The 18,877-nt window shown below is 40.5% G+C and overlaps 1 protein-coding gene across 2 annotated transcripts in view; it reads left to right on the forward strand.

Moving 5' to 3' along the window:
• The first annotated feature begins 657 nt into the window (after positions 1 to 657).
• Positions 658 to 18,877, forward strand: part of CD226 (CD226 molecule) — a 106,718-nt gene continuing 88,498 nt past the window's right edge. Inside the window, exon 1 of one of the 2 annotated variants that reach the window (XM_077135255.1) lies at positions 658 to 975. The gene's annotated coding sequence lies outside the window, so the exon portion shown is untranslated. Of the gene's footprint in view, positions 976 to 16,006; positions 16,430 to 18,877 lie in introns of those variants that run through there. The other variant, XM_077135257.1, reaches the window with a different exon arrangement.

Consider the following 18,877-nt stretch of genomic DNA (forward strand, 5'->3'; position numbering starts at 1 on the left):
TTTTCTTTCACATGCGGTAGAGAGCAGTAGATGATGCCTAAAATTAATAAATAAGAGGTAACTGCTTACAGGCATATAACTGAGGAATATGACCTGAGGGAAAAACAGCCAAAGCCTCGAGAATGGATGTCTCTAGGAAGCAGCAAAGTGGGGAGATAAGCGAGGTATCTCCGGTAAATAACTGCAGTGCCATTCTGGCCGCATAATTCTCAGAAGAGGTCCATGAAGCGTGTTCCCGCGTGGTCCTACCTGTTCCAGCGTGGCCCTCACCCCAAGACCTAGTGCTGCAAAGTTTCTGTGTCGGGAGGTGGGCAGGGAGGTGTGAGAACCATCAGCCCACGACCACAGAGCACTGCCCTACGCCAGCAACATTGGTTTGTCTTTTTAGTTTTTTGGCACTTCCTGCAGGAAGGGAGACAACCCATGGTGACAAAATGGGGGTGGGGTGGGGTGACTCGCAGTAAGGGGGTGTTGGCGTGGCCATCACATAGGCGTTGGAGCCGTGGCAGCTGTGGGAGGGTGGGGGGGCCTGGAGGACAGGCCCCTTCCCCCAGGGGGCGAGGCAGCCCCGGCGGGTATTTCAGGAAGCCCACCCCACCCCAATCCACGCCAGCCCGCACGTCCTTCACCCTCCAGCAGCTGCCCTCTTAACACAACCTCCCCTTACTCAACCTCCATCCTCTGGCCACGCATTCTTGTGGTCAACTCCCCTTACTCAACGTCCGCCCGACGGTTCCAAGCCTGCCTTAGTTATAAGGCGGCGTTTACATTTTAAACGTCACCAGTGGAAGGCTTCCAGCTCCCAAAACCCACCAATGAAAACCCGCTGCCGCCTTCCCCGGGGCCCTACTCCAGGTTCTGAAAACCCGGCCCCGGCCCCCGGCCCCGGCCCTTTCTCCCTCTCCTGAAGCGCTGCCCGGGCGGCTCTCTTTCCTCCTGAAATAAAACTGCCTGAACTTCTTCACCTCGTCTTAGGTGAGTCTGCCGAGTCTGCCTTTCAGGGAGGGTTGGAGGAAAGGGGGGTTTGCCCTGGATTGGGTGCGGGGCACCGTAAGGATGGGAGGTGGGGAGAGTGGAGCCGCGTTAAAGCTGTGAGTGGGCCGGAAGCAGCAGCTGCTGCTGAGTTGGCTGGGGTGGGGGGCAGGTAAATGTGGTGGGCACAGACACCTTGTTTTTGTCTGAACCCAGACAAGATTTCATAGTGGTTGTGTACTTTCCCTATCCCGGGGCTGGTATCGGCAGTTTCTCCGAGGGGTCCTGGCGCCTTTGGTGATCATTGGTGTTTTGAAACTGTCATGGTTTTCTCCGGCTGCCCCTAAGAGAATACCACAAACTGGGGGGCTTGAAACAACGGGAGGTTATTTGCTCGCGGTCCTGGAAGTCAGATGCCTGAACTGAAGAGACATGTCTGCAGGCCAGGCTCTCCGAAGGCTCGAGGGGAGGAGCCCCCCTGGCCCCTTCCAGCTTCCACGCTCCTTGGCTGGTAGACGCATGGCTCCCCCCTGCCTCTCTTGCTACCTGGTGGTCTCCTGTGTGTTGGTGTTTTTGTGTCTCTTCTACAGACACCAGTCATACTAGATTAGGGGCCACCTACTCCAAAATGAGCTCATCTTAACTGACAACTCCCGCAAGGACCCTGTTTCCAAATAAGATCACGTTCTGAGGTTCTGGGAAGGACACTAATGGGGGGCGGCGTGATAGCAGTTCGGATTCACCCTCAGTGAGGTCAGATGGGTCTCCGTTCATCTCTGCTGGGGTTGTACTAACTCATATTATGGCTTGAGGTCCAAGTGCTGCAATTAGTATTGAGGGAAGTAAAAAGAATAGAACCATATAAATAAAAATAAATTTTTAGTCCACTAAACTTACTTTGTTTCTTCAACCTGGAGAAACCAAGAGGTGGTAGTAGGTTTGCTCGTTGTTACTGGAGTCTCATTGCTTCTGGGCCCTTAGCCTCAGGGTTTATCCTGAGAACTTCAATTTCAGGCCAGTGACAGACTTCTTTCTCTCCTTGCCTCCAGTCCACATTTGTATTTCTCATCCCCATATTGAGACCTCGGTTCCTGAATCAGAGTGAATGTATTGACTCACTTCCTCTATCCTGCAGTGTGCACAAAACAGTTTTAGAATTTTTTCTTGAGTGGCACTACCTACCAGTGAGTTGCTGCTGCTTTACGACTAAGGAAAGTTCACGATTTTTTCGCAATTATTTTGGTGTTTAGACTATAACAGTCAGAAAACTATTCAAAAGTGGCTTGAATTAAATCTTTTTTGGGGGATACTAGTGCGTTTGATGTACATGTGTAGATACAGTTTGGTGTTGCGCTTGACGTTCAGTTTTAGTTTCCTTTTTCCATCCTTTTTTAATGTTTACTTTTGGATATGTAAAACATATGCACAGGTCAAAATTCAAAATCAAAGAGTATACTCAGAGAAGTCTCATTCCCACCGAAGCTTTCCCACCCCTTTCTACCAACCCCCCACATGTAAATATTTTCAGTAGTTTATAATTTCTGTATTCCTTTCTGCAAAAATAAGAAAACAGTTATATGCATTTTTATTTTTCCTTCTTTATTGCAGAAAGGGTAGCATGCTATGTACACAGTTTTGTCATTTGCTTTTTCATTTAGAATGTATTGGGGAAGTCACTCCGTATCAACTCACAGAATTGTCCTCGTTTTTAGTGCTCCATTTTGTGGACAGACCATAGTTTATTTAACCGGTTTCTCATGGATAGACATTAAGTTGTTTCCAATATTTTACTATTAGAAAGAATGCCACCGTTATTCAAAGCCCGTTTCTGTGTTACTTTGTATTTGCGGAGTTCTCTCCAGCAAATTCCTAGCATGAGAATTGCCAGGTCAAAGGGTGAGTGCATATGTAGCTTTGTTAGCTCCTTCTGAACTCTTCTACTAGGCGTTTCCTGCCTCCCCACTGTCCCCTCTCCCCTAGTCCCCGAGTCCAGGGGCGAGGCGCTGTCTCCCCTAAGCTTGCTGTAGGGTCACCGTGCACTCGCCATACAATCTCTGTCACTGAGAGGGGCACCAGCTGCTGAGAGGGGCACCTCGCAGGTCACTGACGTCTCCCACCGCAGACACCAGATGCTCCGGTCCTCCTCCTCCTCCTCCTCCTCCTCCTCATTTCAGTGTAAAAGCAGAGGCTGAGAGGGGCTGGGGTCTTTGAAGAACAGCGGGAAATGCCCTGCAGCTGGAGCATGTAAAGACCATGTGAACGTGCATCGGCACCCGCCGTGCGCAAACTCCCACCTCAGGGAGCAGTCACAAGGTCTCAGTGAGTCCGCAGTGTTCCTGCTCTAAAAGTGACTTTATTGTCCTAAAAAGCAAGTCAACTCACATACTTTTTATGCTCACTTATGTGCACTAAGAACTTTGTCATTTCAATCGGCGCTTACTGAAGAGTTTGTGTTTTCGTGGGATGTGCCACCGCTGCAGCTTATCCGGGACTTGACAGCAGCACTCCTAATCCGAACTATATGCAACGATGCATTCCTTTTTTAATTTCAGATTTTTTTTCTGATTGTAAAAAGTTATATGTTCTCATGTGAAATTTGCAGAATAAACAGACATTCACGAATTTACAGTGTAGAAAAGATTGCTTTTAATACCCCAAGCCAGATCGATATAAACCACCATTTTAACTCTTGGTATCATTTTCATTATTTAATCCCCCAGTAAAGTAAACCTCTAGTGGCAAGAAAAATGTGACATATATTTTCTAAAAATTTCCCCTTTGTGAAGTAATAATATACTCATTAGTAGAAAATAGAATATCACTCATGTTTTCTCATCTAAAGGCCATTTAGTGGATTTCATCCTATGGATATATTCCTTCTATATATATATATTGACTTTTGTGTTGTTAAAGTAATCCTGTTTCAATGACTGTATAATATTTCTTCAAATGCATTTGCAATCAATAAATATTTATTGAATCAATTGATAAATAGCATTCCTGAAATTTAAAATTTTAAATCTGGACAAATACAGTATTAGAAGCAGATCTGATAACACATCACTGATTGTGCACAGTAAATTTTGGTAATAAATGTGCCTAGAATAAAGAATGGTGTTATAAGAGGTGTCAGATCAGAAGGAGAAAAACTAACATGTAGAAGCAATGGGAATGTCAGTGCACTAGGAAGAAAGAATTCTTAGAAGTATAGGAAGGAATTAATAGAGGAACTTATTTCTAGAATGCTCTCTGCACCGGGATCACGTAAAATCAGGGTAGTTTTATATTTGCAAAAGAGTAAACGCTTATTCTTGACCTCTACTGTAAAGAGCAATATTTTTGCCATAATAATTACACGCTTCTAAAATTTGGTTCAAGAAGTAGGAATCATTCATATTCAATGTGTATAACATGACTAAATGTGCAGTATGTCTGGGGGATGATATTTAGTGATACCAAAGTTAACTATCAAACCTCGGGAGAAAACAGGAGAAAATAAAACCTCCAACTCTTCCTGGACAATTCTCTAGCTTTCTTAGAAGCTGTGGAGAAGAGGGAACTGCACGATTTAGTGATTCCTATGCTGCTTTACATCAATATCACACATCTGCTTCAGGTAGGAGACAAATAGGCAGTGGCACCTAAAAGGTGAATGAGTCCCAAATTCTAACTCTTGGTGGGAATCTGGTCTGAGCATCAAAGAAGTATAAAAGTTACGTTATTGCAATTGCCTAATCTCTCTCTTTTCACTGAATTTTTTGTTAATGTAACTGTAGATTCATATGCATTTGTAAAAAATACTACAGACAGCTTTTGTGATCACTTTGCCATTTCCCCAATGGGAACATTTTGCAAAATAATAGTATAATATCACAAGATATTGATATTGATACCATCCACTTACCTTATTCAGATTTTCCCCACTTCCCATTTGTTTCTGTGTAGGTGTATGTGTATTATCTATACAATTTTATCACCTGGGTAGGTTTTTGTGAATGCCAACACAGTCAAGATACTCAACAGTTCCAATACTACAAGGATCCTTGGGTTGCCCTTTTATAACCACACCCACTTCTCTCTCTCACCACCTCGCCTTCTTTAAATACCGGCAACTGCTAAACTGTTCTTTATAATTTCTAAAATTTTGTAATTGTAAGAGTGTTATGTAAATGAACACTACACTGTGTAACCTTTAGGGACTGGCTTTTTTTACTCAGCATGATTTCCTGGCAATTCATATAAGTTGCTACATATATAATATCTTGATTTTTTTTTCTTTTTTGCTGATTAGTCTTCCTTGGTGTGGATGTACCAGAGTTTGTTTATCCTTTCATCTGTTGAAAGACACCTGAACTAATTTCAGTTTTGGGTTGTTACAAATGAAATCGTTATGAACATTCACATGCGCATTTTTGCGTCAACATAAATTTTCATTTCTCTGGTATAAATTCCCAAAATGCAATTACTGGGTTGTATGGCAATTGCACATTTAGTTTAATAAGAAACTGCCAAATGGTTTTCCAGAATGGCCGAACCATTTTACATCCACCCAGCAATGTATAAATCCTCACCAGCATGTGGTGGCATCACTGTTTTTTGTTTTAACCATTCTAGAAGTGTATGGTGATTGTGGTTTTAATTTGCACTTCCCTCATGGTTAATGATGCTGAACTCTTTCGGTGTGCTTATTGCCATACGTATATCCTCTTTGGTGAAATGTTTGCTCGTGTCTTTTGCCCATCTTTTTATTCGAAAGTTTGTCTTTCACTGTTGAGCATTGGGAGTTCTTTATATTGTCAAAACCCTAGTCCTTTGTCAGGTAAGTGGTTTGAAAATGCTTTGTATCAGTCTGTAGTTTGCTTGCTTTTTCATCCTTTTCATGTGGGATTTTCCAGTTTTTTATTTTATGAATTGTGCTTCTAGTGCCAAGTCTAAGAACTTTTTGTCTTGCTCTAGATCCTGGAGATTTTCTCCTATGTTTTTTTCCTAAATGTTTATTTTTTGACATGTTACAACTAATCTGTGATCCATTTTGAGTTAATTTTTTTGAATAAGGTTTGAGGATTAGGTACAGATTCTTTTTTCCTTTTCTTTTCCTTTTTTTTTGCCTATGGATGTCCAGTTAGTCTAGCACCATTTTTAGAAACACTGTAATTCCTCCATTGATTTGCTCTGGATCCTTTGTCAACAATCACTTGGGCATATATGTTTGAGTCTGTTCCTGGGTTCTCTACTCTGTTCCATTGATCTATGTATCTATTCTGTTGCCAATGCCATACTGTCTCTAATTTTGGGAAGAGTGATTCCTCCCACTTCATTCTTCTTTGACAAGATTATTTCATCTCTCCTAAGGCATTTTATATGTGCTTTTCCATATAAATTTTAGAATAAGCTTATCTATGTCTACCAAAATCTTGCTGGAATTTTGCTAGGAATTGCATTAAATCTATAGATCATTTTTGGGAGAATTGATATCTTTACTATTTTGAATCTTCCAATCATGAATATGCTGTGCCTCTCCATTGATTAAGGTCTTTCATCAACAGTTTGTCATTTTCAGTATACTGATCCTTGCATGCTTTATTTAATGTATGCCTATTTTATTTTATTTGGAGTGATTATAAGTGGTATTGAGCTTTTAATTTTGGTTTCCGTATGCTCACTGGTGGTATATAGAAATGCAATTGGCTTTTTTTGTTGTTGATGTTGGATTTGCAGTCTACACATTTGCTGAACTTGCTTATTAGTAATTGCTATTGTTAGGTTCTAGTGTCAACTTTGTTTTGTTAAGAAATGTGGGTCATTTGAACAGTGATAAAGAAATGTTTGCAAAGTCCCCTTGGGGGAATGGTAAGAAAGGGGGAAAATTCAGCTTCCCCATTTGGAGAATTCCTGATATTCTCGCAAGCAGTGGGGACAACCAAAGCAATAGGCTGAACCTCCAATCTTGGGGTTGTTCATCTGAAACTTATCCCAGCAAAGGATAGGCTAAGCCTACTTAAAATTAGGCCTAAGAGTCACCCCAGAGAACCTCCTTTGTTGCTCAGATGTGGCCTCTCTCTCTCAGCCAACATGATAAGCAAACTCACAGCCCTCCCCATCTCTACGTGGGACGTGACTCCCATTGGTGTAAACCTCTCTGGCGACATGGGACAGAAATCCTAGAATAAGCTGGGACTTAGCATCAAGGGTTGGAGAATACCTTCTTGACTGAAAGGGGGAAGAGAGAAATGAGACAAAATAAAGTGTCAGTGACCGACAGATTTCAAACAAAGTCGAGAGGTTATCCTGGAGGTTATTTTTATGCATTATATAGATATCCCCTTTTTAGTCTTAGGTGTATTAGAGAGGCTAAAGGGAAGTGTCTAAAACTGTAGAGCTGTGTTCCAGTAGCCATGTTTCTTAAAGATGATTGTATAATGATATAATTTTCACAATGTGACTGTGTAATTGTGAAAACTTTGTGTCTGATGGACAGATGAATAAAACATATGGATTAAAAATAAATAAATAATAGGGGGAACAAATGTTTAAAAAAATAGGTGGATACGTGGGGAAAAATGTACCTATTGCAAACTAAGGACTATGGTTAACAATAATAATTTAATATTCTTTCATTAACAGTTAACAAATGTACCACAACAACACTATCAGTCAGTGGGTGGGTTGGTGGGGACGCATAAGATGTATGGGAGAATTTAGGTTTTATTTTTTATTTTTATTTCCTTTCTGGAGTAATGAAAATGTTCCAAAATTGATCATGGGGATGTATACATGATTATACTGTGAGCCAGTGATTGTGCACTTCAGATGGTTTGTATGGTGTGTGAGTGTATCTCAATAAAACGGTATTAAAAAAAAAAAGAAGTGTGGGTGAGGCCTCAATTTGAACAGAGTTGGATTCGTGAGTAACATACCTCTCTCCAACTTAAACAAATAAGTATTAATTGATTACAATAAGAAAGATTAATATAAAGAAGACAGAAAAATAAAGTTAGTTACATCATCAGGCGGGAATTCAGCAATACTGGAAGAAGAAAGCTGGGGAATCCTGGAGACAGCATTTTCAGGGTCTGCCTGGGATGGTCCTGAGCGGTGTGTCTTCCTCTCAGATGAGATTCCAAAGTTTAGCTGTTTGTGGGCAATTTGTAGAGTGTAACTTTAGCTACAGTCCAACTGACTTATGTGACCAAGCTCAGGTGTTTCTCATGTGTCTGGCTAGGTGTCAAGAGAAACTTCCTTGAACTAAAATATTTTTATGAAAGTACATTCCCATCTCGAGGGTAGCGAGCCCTCCCAGTTGGATCTGCACATTTTACTACCAAAACAAAATGGTCACTCCAGGACCCTGCCCATGCCAAAACAAACAAGCAAAAAAAAAAGATCACTAGATGTTTGTTTGGTACCTTGTGATATGGACAATTGCCCATGTGTGAGCTAAGCTGGTTTCTGTGGTGAGAACAATCTCACGAAAGGTGAAGTGTTCCTCTTGGGTAATAAACAACTTAGTGTCTTCATATCTGCCTGGCAGTAAGTCTCAAAGCAAGGCAAGCTCATATATATACGCACATTTCATTCAGCCCTAGGATCTGATCTTGCTCTGGATACAGTTATTATTTTTCTTAGAAATTGTGTAAAGAATATATTTCTTCATACTTTAATAATCAATGGATTAGACAAAGTGGTCTGGAGCAGTCAGTAAGTAACATCTTACAAACAGATACCAAGGTCCTATAATGGTGAATATCAGCTGAGCAGAACAAACTCCACAAACTCAGTTTCCCTCTTTTACATTTCACTTGGCCAGGTAATGATGCCCAGTTTGTCTGGTCAGGCAAACACTGGTCTACCCATTATAGCAAGAATATTTCATGATTGGTTTATTAAATCATCAGTCAGTTGATTGCAGCTGTGGCTAATTACATCTACAACTATCAACTAAGGGCAGGCCTGCCAATGGGATAATCCACTCAGCCACATTTGGTCCAATCAGTTGAAGCTTTTTAAGAGAAAAATGAGAATTTTCACTTTTTTTTCAGCTAGCGAACTCTCCTGTGGAGTTTGTCAAGACCCTTCATTAGACCTGCCAGCCTAGCAGCCTGCCCTGTGATTTGGGACTCTTGCATTCCCACTGTTGCATGAGACACTTTTATAAACTTTATAGTTACATATTTCTGTTGTTGGTTCTATTTCTCTAGAGAGTTCTGATAAATACAGTAGTAGAAGGGTTCTAACAATGTATTATTTCTTCCTTTCCAACTTTTATGCCTTTTATTTCTTTTTCTTGCCTTATTGCGTTGGTAGAACTTACAGTATATGTTACATAGCATGGATGTGAGTAGACCAACTTGCCTTATCCCAATTTTAGAAGGAAAGCATTTAGTCTTTCATAATTAAGTATGATATTAGCTGTAGAATTTTTATAGGTGATCTTCATCAAGTTGAAGGAATTCCCTTTTATTCTTTGCTGAGATTTTTAAAAATCATGAATGGGTGTTAGATTTTGTCAAATGCGTTTTCTGTTTCAGTAGGTATGATATGATTTTTCTTCTTTAACTTGTTGATATATTGGATTGCATGAATTGATTTTCAAATGTTGAACTAGTTTTGCATATCTGGAATAAATCTCACTTAATCTTATGTTTATCCTATTGGTTCTATTTCTCTGGTGACCGCTGATTTATCCAGACTGCATTGTGAGCATCATGGTCAGGGGGAAGTGCCCAGGTGGTGAGACAGACAAGAAATTGTTGGAGGGAGAGAATGATGTAAGACTTTGAAAATGAAGCCAAGGTGTTTAGATCCCATCTATTATACAGCAAGAGCATATAGAAACCATTCAGTAGACATTGCCTTTGTTGTTTGTAGTTGAAGGATTTAGTGAAATAATTAGTAAAGCACCTCACTTTTGATATTGTGCTACAGAAAGCAGTTATTAGGAAGGTTGACCCAAGGGTAGGCAGCAGCAGAGTGAGAAGCAGGTGAGACCCGTTGTTCACGTTGGCAGCCTTGAGGACCAGGATGGTCGGAATGGCAGTGGAGAAGAAGTTGCTTTAAAAATATTCTCCTGAATGTTATTCAGCGTTTGGTGGCTGAGTCTCAGGGATTAAAAAGGACAACACCAGGATGGCATCAAGGCTGAGCCTAGACACCACGGACATGGGTTTGTCGGCCGCTGTGAGTGATGTATATCCTGGATATCAATGTTTAGCCAGAGGGTTTTAGCATTCCAGTGAAAAAATGATAGCTGTTTTAAGTTCTGATTTTAATAGCTGCAGGAAAACGAGAGCTTCAAAGCTTGTTTGTACAAATGACTGAAATCTGATCAATCTGTATAAAGGGATGATTTGACTACACACTATATTTGGATACAAGGGATTATGCCCAAGATGCAACTTTGAAGTTTGAAGATATCTCAGCTTTTTATTTAGGGCACTGAAATAGCAGAATCACTCCTCTGAGAGAAAATTAAGAGAGAGAAAGGCATGCTGGTGCTCAGAATGAAGAAGAGAAACAATACAAAAGGAAGAATTGGAAAGGTCTCTTGAGAGATCAACTTATATAAATTAAGGAATAGGGAATGAAAGAAAAGTAGTTGAAATAGAGAAAATTTAAGTAAATGGAAACTTGGTAAAATGACTTAAATCAAATATATAAAATTTAACATGTTTTGCATTCGTAATCATGTACTTACTTTGAGTTTGAATTTAGCTCAATTTTTATTTCATTTTATTTCCCATTTTCTTGTATAATGCCTTTGGAACTTAACCTTTGGGATTGTAAGCCCAAATCCCATTATCAGAAAGAAAAACTCCAAAAACATTTGAATGAGAAATATTTAATGGACTAAATAAAAATAAATTAATTTCATCTTTTAATAACATTAAATGTGTGTATGCATGTATCGCTTAACTATCAAATTTTTCTTCTTTCCTTCTGTTTTTTATTATCTCTTCCAACAAATCATTTTTTCCAACCACCCTCAGGATATTAAAACACAGTGTTAAACATTAGAAATGAATGAATTTTCCCAGATAATACTGCCTATTTATGTGCCAAGCACTATAACTTTGAATAAACTAGACTCAGTGCCTTTGGGAGAAAGAAGGAAATTAATTTGGCTGGTTTGGTAGGCAGAATAATGCCCTCCCTCACCTTCAAAGATAATTCCTGGAACCTGTGAATGTGTTATTTCCATACATGGCACAAATAGTTTTACAGATGTGTTAAGGCTAAGGGTCTTGGGATGGAGAGAGTATCCTGGATTATCCAGGTGGTTGAATGTTTATCACAAGTGGATTCCTTAAAAGTGGAAGAGGGAGGTAGAAGGAGAGGGGGCTAGGGAAGAAGAGTTGAAAAGACGTGGCATTGTTGGCTTTGAAGATGGAGCAAGAGGCCATAAGCCAAGGGATGCAGGAGGCCTCTAGAAGGTGGAAAAGGTAAACAAACAGATTCTACTCAGAACCTCCAGAAAAGACTGCAGGCCTGCTCACATGTTGACTTCATCCCAGTGAGACTTGTATCAGACTTCTGACTATGCAACAGTAAGATACTGCAACAGTAAGATTCATATGTCAACTTGGCCAAATGGTGGTACCTGTTTTTCTGGTTGGGCAAGTGCTGGCTTGTCTGTTGCAATGAGGACATTTCATAGAATTAGATCATGGTCATGTCAGCTGCATCCACAGCTGATTCCATTTGTAATCAACCAAGGGGAGTGTCTTTGCAATGAGTGATGTTCAATCAAATCACTGGAAGCCTTTTAAGAAGGATTCAGGAGAGACAGACTCTTTTCCTGCTTTCGCAGGTGAGCCTCTCCTGTGGAGTTCATCCAGACCCTCCATCAGAATCGTTGACTTCACAGCCTAGGCCTCTGGATTTTGGACTCTGCATTCCCATGGTCACGTGAGACACTTTTAAAAATTTTATATTTGCGAGTGTTCCCTGTTGATTCTGTTTCTCTAGAGAACCCTAACTAATACAAATACTAAACTTGCATTGTTTTAAGATGCTAAATCTGCAGTAATTTGTTATAGCACAGTAGAAAACAGATACAGCTTCAAATACCTACGTTGTTTTACCGACAAAGAGATAGAGAAAAAGAGAGGGGGGTAGGGAGAGAGAATGCAAAATGGGAATGAGGAGAGAGAGAGAAACAGAACAATCAAAAGAGAAAGGCTGAGATAAAGACAAAGATACCTAGGAAAAAACAGCAGTAAGACTTCCCAGATTGTCAACCCACCGAATTACGAGAAGTCATGAATTGTGGTTTATACCACTACGTTTTGGGGTGATCTGTGACTTAGTGATATATAAATAGATCAGTAGATGTGCTCCACTTCTGGCCAGTGAGGCATGAGGGTAGTCTGCTGTAAAAGTCTTTCCTTGATGATAAAAAAGCTACACAAGAAGAAACAGTTCATGTTTGTCTGCCTTGAGATCTTTTCTTGAGGAGACAATAGCCAGAATGTGATGCCATCTTGGAACAGAAGGCTAGAGAGAATGGCATGAGCTGAGTGCCTAGGGTCCAGAGAGAAGCTGAGAGCTTGGAAACCTTGGGCAGAAAGAAAATGAGACCAGCACCATGGATACGGGCTTCCCCTTTCAACAAGGATAACTAACACTCCCCCCACAGGCAGTAGTGAACAAAATGTATTAGATCTGAGTTATCCATAAAGGTTAGCCAGGAAAATGGAAATAAATCTGGACATTTAAGCAGAAAGGGGATTGTTCTAGTTTGCTAGCTGCTGGAATGCAATATACCAGAAATGGAATGGTTTTTACAAAGGGGAATTTAATAAGTTGCTAGTTTACAGTTCTAAGACTGAGAAAATGTCCCAATAAAACAAGTCTATAGAAATGTTCAATCTAAGGTGTCCAGGGAAAGATACCTTGATTCAAGAAGGCTGATGAAGTTCAGGGTTTCTCTCTCAAGTGGAAAGGTACATGGTAAACACTGTCAGGGTTTCTCTCTCATTGGGAAAGGAACATGATGAATAAGGCATCATCTGCTGGTTTCCTCTCCATCTCTCTGGGAGGCGTTTTCCTTCTTCATCTCCAAAAGTCACCGACTGGCAGACTCTCTTCTTCATGGTTCTGTGGTGTTCTCTGCTCTCTCAGAATCCTGTGGCTTTCTCTTTTGTTGTTCTCTAGCTTTTTCCAAAGTGCTTCTTCTTTTAAAGGATTCCAGTAAAACCAATCAAGACACAGAATGGGTGGAAACATGTCTCTATCTAATCAAGTTTAATACCCACATTGATTGAGTCACATCTCCATGGAGATAACCCAGTCAAGTTTCCAACCTATCGTACTGAATAGGGATTAAGAGAAATGGTTGTTCCAACAAGATTGTTTAAGATTAAATCATGCTTTTCTAGGGTGCATGAATCCTTTCAAACCAGCACAGGGATCGAAACAGAAGATTAGGCAGTTGTGAAACTGAAGACCTTGTATTAGTTAGGGTTCTCTAGAGAAACAGAATCAACAGGAAACACTCGCAAATATAAAATTTATAAAAGTGTCTCATGTAACTTGGGAATGCAGAGTCCAAAATCGGCAGGGCAAGCTGTGAAGCTGATGATTCCAATGAAGAGTCTGGATGAACTCCACAGGAGAGGTTCACCAGCTGAAGCAGGAAGAGAGCCTGGTTCTTCTGAATCTTCCTTAAAAGGCTTCCGGTGATTAGATTAAGCATCACTCATTGCAGAAGACACTCCCCTTGGTTGATTACAAATGGAATCAGCTGTGGATGCAGCTGATGTGATCATAATTTAATTCTATGAAATGTCTTCATCGCAACAGACAGGCCAGCACTTGCCCAACCAGTCAAACAGGTACCACCACTTGGCCAAGTTGACACATGAACCTGACCATGACAGGCCTGAAGACACAAATTTGAAGGAGGGAGGCTCTTGTGCTCAGTTCGACTCTGAGGTTTCAAGGTGTTTGGAAGTTCTAGGCACAGCAGGACCCCTATACCCCCTACCACCCATTCACAGCTGCCTCCAGCACAGATGCAGGGAATATACAAGAAAATCCAGGGAAACTGCTTCCAACCTCCCAAATGCCAAAGCCCTCAGATATGCCCACCAGAGCGGAGGGATAACAATGAGCACATTTACATAGGGTGTGACATCAATAGGATGAAAATTAAATTCTGTTTCTCTAGTGATTTTCAAATCTCAGGCACATGCCTTTAATTGGCAGAATCCAACTTGGAATTTTGCTGGCAGAGATTCTGGTCATTGCAGCATGCAGAGTTTCAACACCTGAAATACAAGAGAGAACATTTCAGAAGAAAATGGTGATTGAATGGCTCCTAGACAGTATGGTACATATGGTCAACCACAGCTTCCTATTTTCTCCAGGAACCGAGTCAGAGCTGAAGGAGAAAGCCTTAAACTCTCCTTTGAGCTGTTATTGTGTTTATTGGGCTTTTTTTAGCACCTTCTCCCCCTCTTTTAACTTTAAGAATAAACCTGCAGAGTAAGAGTTAAGATCACGCTAAGAGTTAGTATCAACAGTTGTTTATTGAGCACCTACTTTATGCTTGGCCCTGCTCTTGGTATTAGGGAGACAGCTTAGGTGACCACCAGTCCAGGTTTGCCTGTGACTGCCTTGGTTTTAGAAAGTCCTGTGTCCTGGGGAAGCCCTTGGTCCTTGCAAAGTAGGATGGTTGGTTGCCCTCAGTACAAAAGTGGACAAGGCAGTCTTTGCCCTCAAAGAATTCTTTCAAGTTGGGGATCTCAAAAAAAGACATTATATACATAAAAATAAGATAAAGGGAATGCTTTCACATGTAGTGTGATATCATGTTGGGAAGAATTTAAAGTATTTATTTATATATTCATTCTTCTATTTATTATGCAAAAGCTGCTTATCTCTAGTGAATGTAGGAGAGTCACCTTAGAACATAATTCTGTTTTCAGGAGATAAATGAAAGATGAGTAGGCTTTCATTGTCTCAGGTAAAGCTATAGAACAATTATTGTTCTAGCTGACCCAGCCTGCCCTTCCTGAGACCTTGTGCTATGTAACATGCTATGGTCTTGGGAGCAGAATAGGAAACATGTCAAAGGGGTCACATGGGCCAGGAGAAAGAGAATGGAGACTCCAGCCCTGCCTCTGAGATCTGGCAATGGTAGTCACTGTTTGATGGATGAGGGTTGTGGGGGTAGGAAAGACTCATAGCCTCCAAGTGAGCTGCCCAGGAGAGAAGGTGGTGGGCTCAGTCCCAGGGCCTGGGGGCCACTGGAGCAGGTGACTTTGCTTCACTCTGGTACCGAGGGTGATCACAGGACTCCAGCCCCTCAGCCCCGGGGGTTTACCATGCACACCAGGACACTGCTGGGAGTGAAATGGAGGGCTCTTCAGCCAGTGAATGTTGGAATCTCTCAGGGGTGTCCTGGGAAGGCTGTTGCCCTACCAGGATTGGACTTTATTCAGGTCTAATTCAGTCCTGGGAAGAGTCTGTACACTGTGTGGCTGAGGCTGGAGTTTCTCCCTTGCACAGGCACCCTGTCAGGTGGGGGCCATGGGGCAATGACTGTGGTGGAGATGCCAACCAAATAGCTCAAATCTGAACCCCATTACCCAACTGGCTGACTACCATGGCCTCAGGGTCAGCAGAGCAGGCAAGCAAAAGCAACTAAAGGAGCTCAGATATTTGCAAAAAAAAAAAATTTAGCAAGAACTTATTTTAATTTAGGCACATATGTTCTGTGCTGTTTTGGAAAATAAAATTTCTTTAAACAACATGGGGTGCAGTGGAATCAAGAATGCAAGAAGTAAAATGACCTCTTCAGGACTTACTTAGGGTCCTAAAACGTCCCCACCTGGGCCCTGGCAAAGATGGAGCACACCTGGCTGAGGACAGCTCGAAAAACAGCTTGGCCTTTCTGGGTGCTCCCCAGTGCCTCGGGGAGGGCAGGAGGGATGGCTGTCACCATCAGCTTTGGAAGAACCAGAGGCCCACGGCTCACATCTCTTTTGCAAAGTCCACACTCTCCTTCCTTTTGAAAGCAACTCTTCCTCTCTCTCTCTCTCTCTCTCACTAACTAAATGAGGCAGAGTGAAATGTTATCAAATAACAGCAGCACAAAGTAATATGGAGATCTGTAGAAGAAGGAGTGTGCTCTCTCATTGGACTGGTCCTGTGGGAAAGAGATAGCAGATATCTGCCCATCCCTGTGCATGCCCTGGTCCTCTGCAGCTTCCTGGTGTCATCTACAGCTAAAGTAGGACTTGACACTTACAGGGCCTCATTCTTGAGGCCAGTCCTTAAAGCTTCTCTGCAAATATTTATTTCCTTGAAACCTGGAGCTCATCCGGATAGTGAAGACTAGAAGACTCTAGGATAGGAGAAAGGTGAGGGCAGTGGCTGTAGGAGACCTGGGCAAGGCTCCCTGTGCCCTTTGGTGATGCTAAACCGTGTAAGAAGGAGGATATCACTGTTCCAGGTAGGACTTCTCCAAATGGCTCATTTATTCTCTTGTTTTTATGGGATATGTGTTGTAAAAAGTCCTTTACTTAAACCTTGTGTCTGATACTCCTTTTGTCTACAGTATGGACAGATGAGTAAAAAAATATGGATAAGAAATAAACAAATAAGGGGAACAAAGGTTAAAATAAATTGAGTAGATGGAAATACTAGTGATCAATGAAAGGGAGTAGTAAGAGTATGGCATGTATGAGTTTTATCTTTTTTCTTTCTTTGGCTGGAGAGATGCAAATGCTCAAAAGAAAATGATCATGGTGATGAATAACACAACTATGTGATGATATTGTGAGCCATTGATTGTAACCACGTCATGAACGTTTGTATTTGTTTATAATGAAAACATTAAAAGAAAAAGCGAAAAAAAGGTCCTTCACTTAATATATTGTAGAGGTTTTACATGGCTAAATAGAACGTGGCACAATCATTGAAGAATATTTTAGTGTTCCATTAGATGCATTTACCCCAATTATTTAACCAGTCCACTAATGTTAAGCATATGGATTGTTTCCAATTTTTAGTAATAAAAGTGAAAATAATGAACATTTACCATTTTTAAACATTCGTCTTTGCTAAATCTCAATTTATCCTTCCTGAAGAAAAATATCTTGAGGTGGCTTTGCTGGGGGAGAGGTTATAGCAAGTCAAAATTTTCATATCCATGGCTTATAAAAGGCATCTGATTGTACACTTCCATCACCGGTGACTCCAGTCACGCTTGATAAAAATGGTTGCACTCATTCTGTTTGCATATTTGCAAATCTGATAGGCAAAAATTAGTATACCAATGTTTAAATTTTCATTTATTATGCCTGCTGAGATCTAAGATGAACTATCTTTCTTATCTTTCTTAATTTTTCTGTTTCTATCCCATCTTTTATGGTTTGACGTTTAAGTCCATTGCCTGTTTTTCTAATAGAGTGTTTGAGGGTTTTCTGTTGATAATTAAGCACATTAAAAAACTATTGTACTTCTGTCTCATAACTTTCACATATCCCTCTCCAATTTCTTCCCTGCTTCCAATCACCCAGTCTGAGGTTCCAACTGGGAGAGAAAACGTGCATTTGGCAGGCGCAGGTCATGTGCCTGGACCCAGGCTTGAAGGGAAGCTGGCAAAGGGGGTATCTGGCCCAAGAGAAGGGACTTCCCAGGCACAAATGGGTGCACAGCAGTTGAGCTGCCCAAGGAAGCTGGCTGCAGTGGAGGGGGCACGGGGAGAGCAAACCTAGGTGTTTCCAAACGGCGATTCGGTTTCTCCGATGCCATGTATTAGACAAGCAGTCCTTCCCCTACTGAATGAACGTCTCCTTTATAGTCTACTGAAATTCTGCAATTCCTTAGTCTGTTTCTTAGCTTTTGGATCTTACAGGATTAAATGCTTTAAGGTTGTGGTTTTCTAATACATTTTGATTTCTGCTAGTTTAAGCGCCCCATTTCATTTTTCTTCATTTTAAAAATGTGCTTTTTCAGTCTTTCATTGTCTGGCCTACTCAATACTGTAAGAGATTATAAAATTCTAGACAAATTTCAAAATAACTTTGAAGGGTTTTCCCAAAATTAGGTTTTGCCGTAGAGGAAAATAGCCAGTACCTCATTTATTGAAGACTTCTTTTATTTCCTTTGTATAATTCCTTCACCTTCTTGAGGTGTATTCTTACATATTCACATGTGCATACATATATATATATATATATAATGCATACACAAACGTATATGTATGTGTATATATTCATATATGTGTTTTGCTGCTTTATTGGCTATGACATAAAATAGGAGCTATTGAGCATTTTTATTTTTTTCATCTTTTTTTATTAGGGAAGTTGTAGATTTATGGAAAAATCATGCAGAAAATAAAGTTATTCAGTTTTATAAAATTATTTTGCTGAACACTTGCTTAATTCCTTTGTTAGTTATTTTAAAATATGATTGTCTCATGTCTTCTAGTTTGATCGTCTATAAATAATAATAAATATAAAGTCATTGTTCAATATTTACAGTTTTTATTTATTTATTTTTTTACCTATTGCATTAGTTAAAATCTTCTGAGCAATGCTAAATATTGGCAGCAATAACAGTCATTTTTGTTGTATTTAAGAATTTATGTTAGACTAGAAATTCAGACTGAGATCCTCTCACCAGAAGGTAGGATGTTTAATCTGTTTTATTTTTCATGTGAAGGAAATTCCAAAATTACTCTGAATTTTTATCAAGAAAGGGTATTTGAAATTACACCAAATACCTTTTTGGCATTTATTTGGTTCAGTGATATTTGCACACATTAATTATAAATGCCATTCAGTTGTGGAAGAGCTTGAGCCTTTTGCTCTGTAACATCTCTTGCTTTCTGTGTTCAGTCACTTGCTTCCTTATGATGCCTTTAACCTGTTCTTCTCTTCCCTGTACTTCCTAC

The sequence above is a fragment of the Tamandua tetradactyla genome, chromosome 18 (assembly GCF_023851605.1).
Source record: "Tamandua tetradactyla isolate mTamTet1 chromosome 18, mTamTet1.pri, whole genome shotgun sequence".
Lineage (NCBI taxonomy): Eukaryota > Metazoa > Chordata > Mammalia > Pilosa > Myrmecophagidae > Tamandua > Tamandua tetradactyla.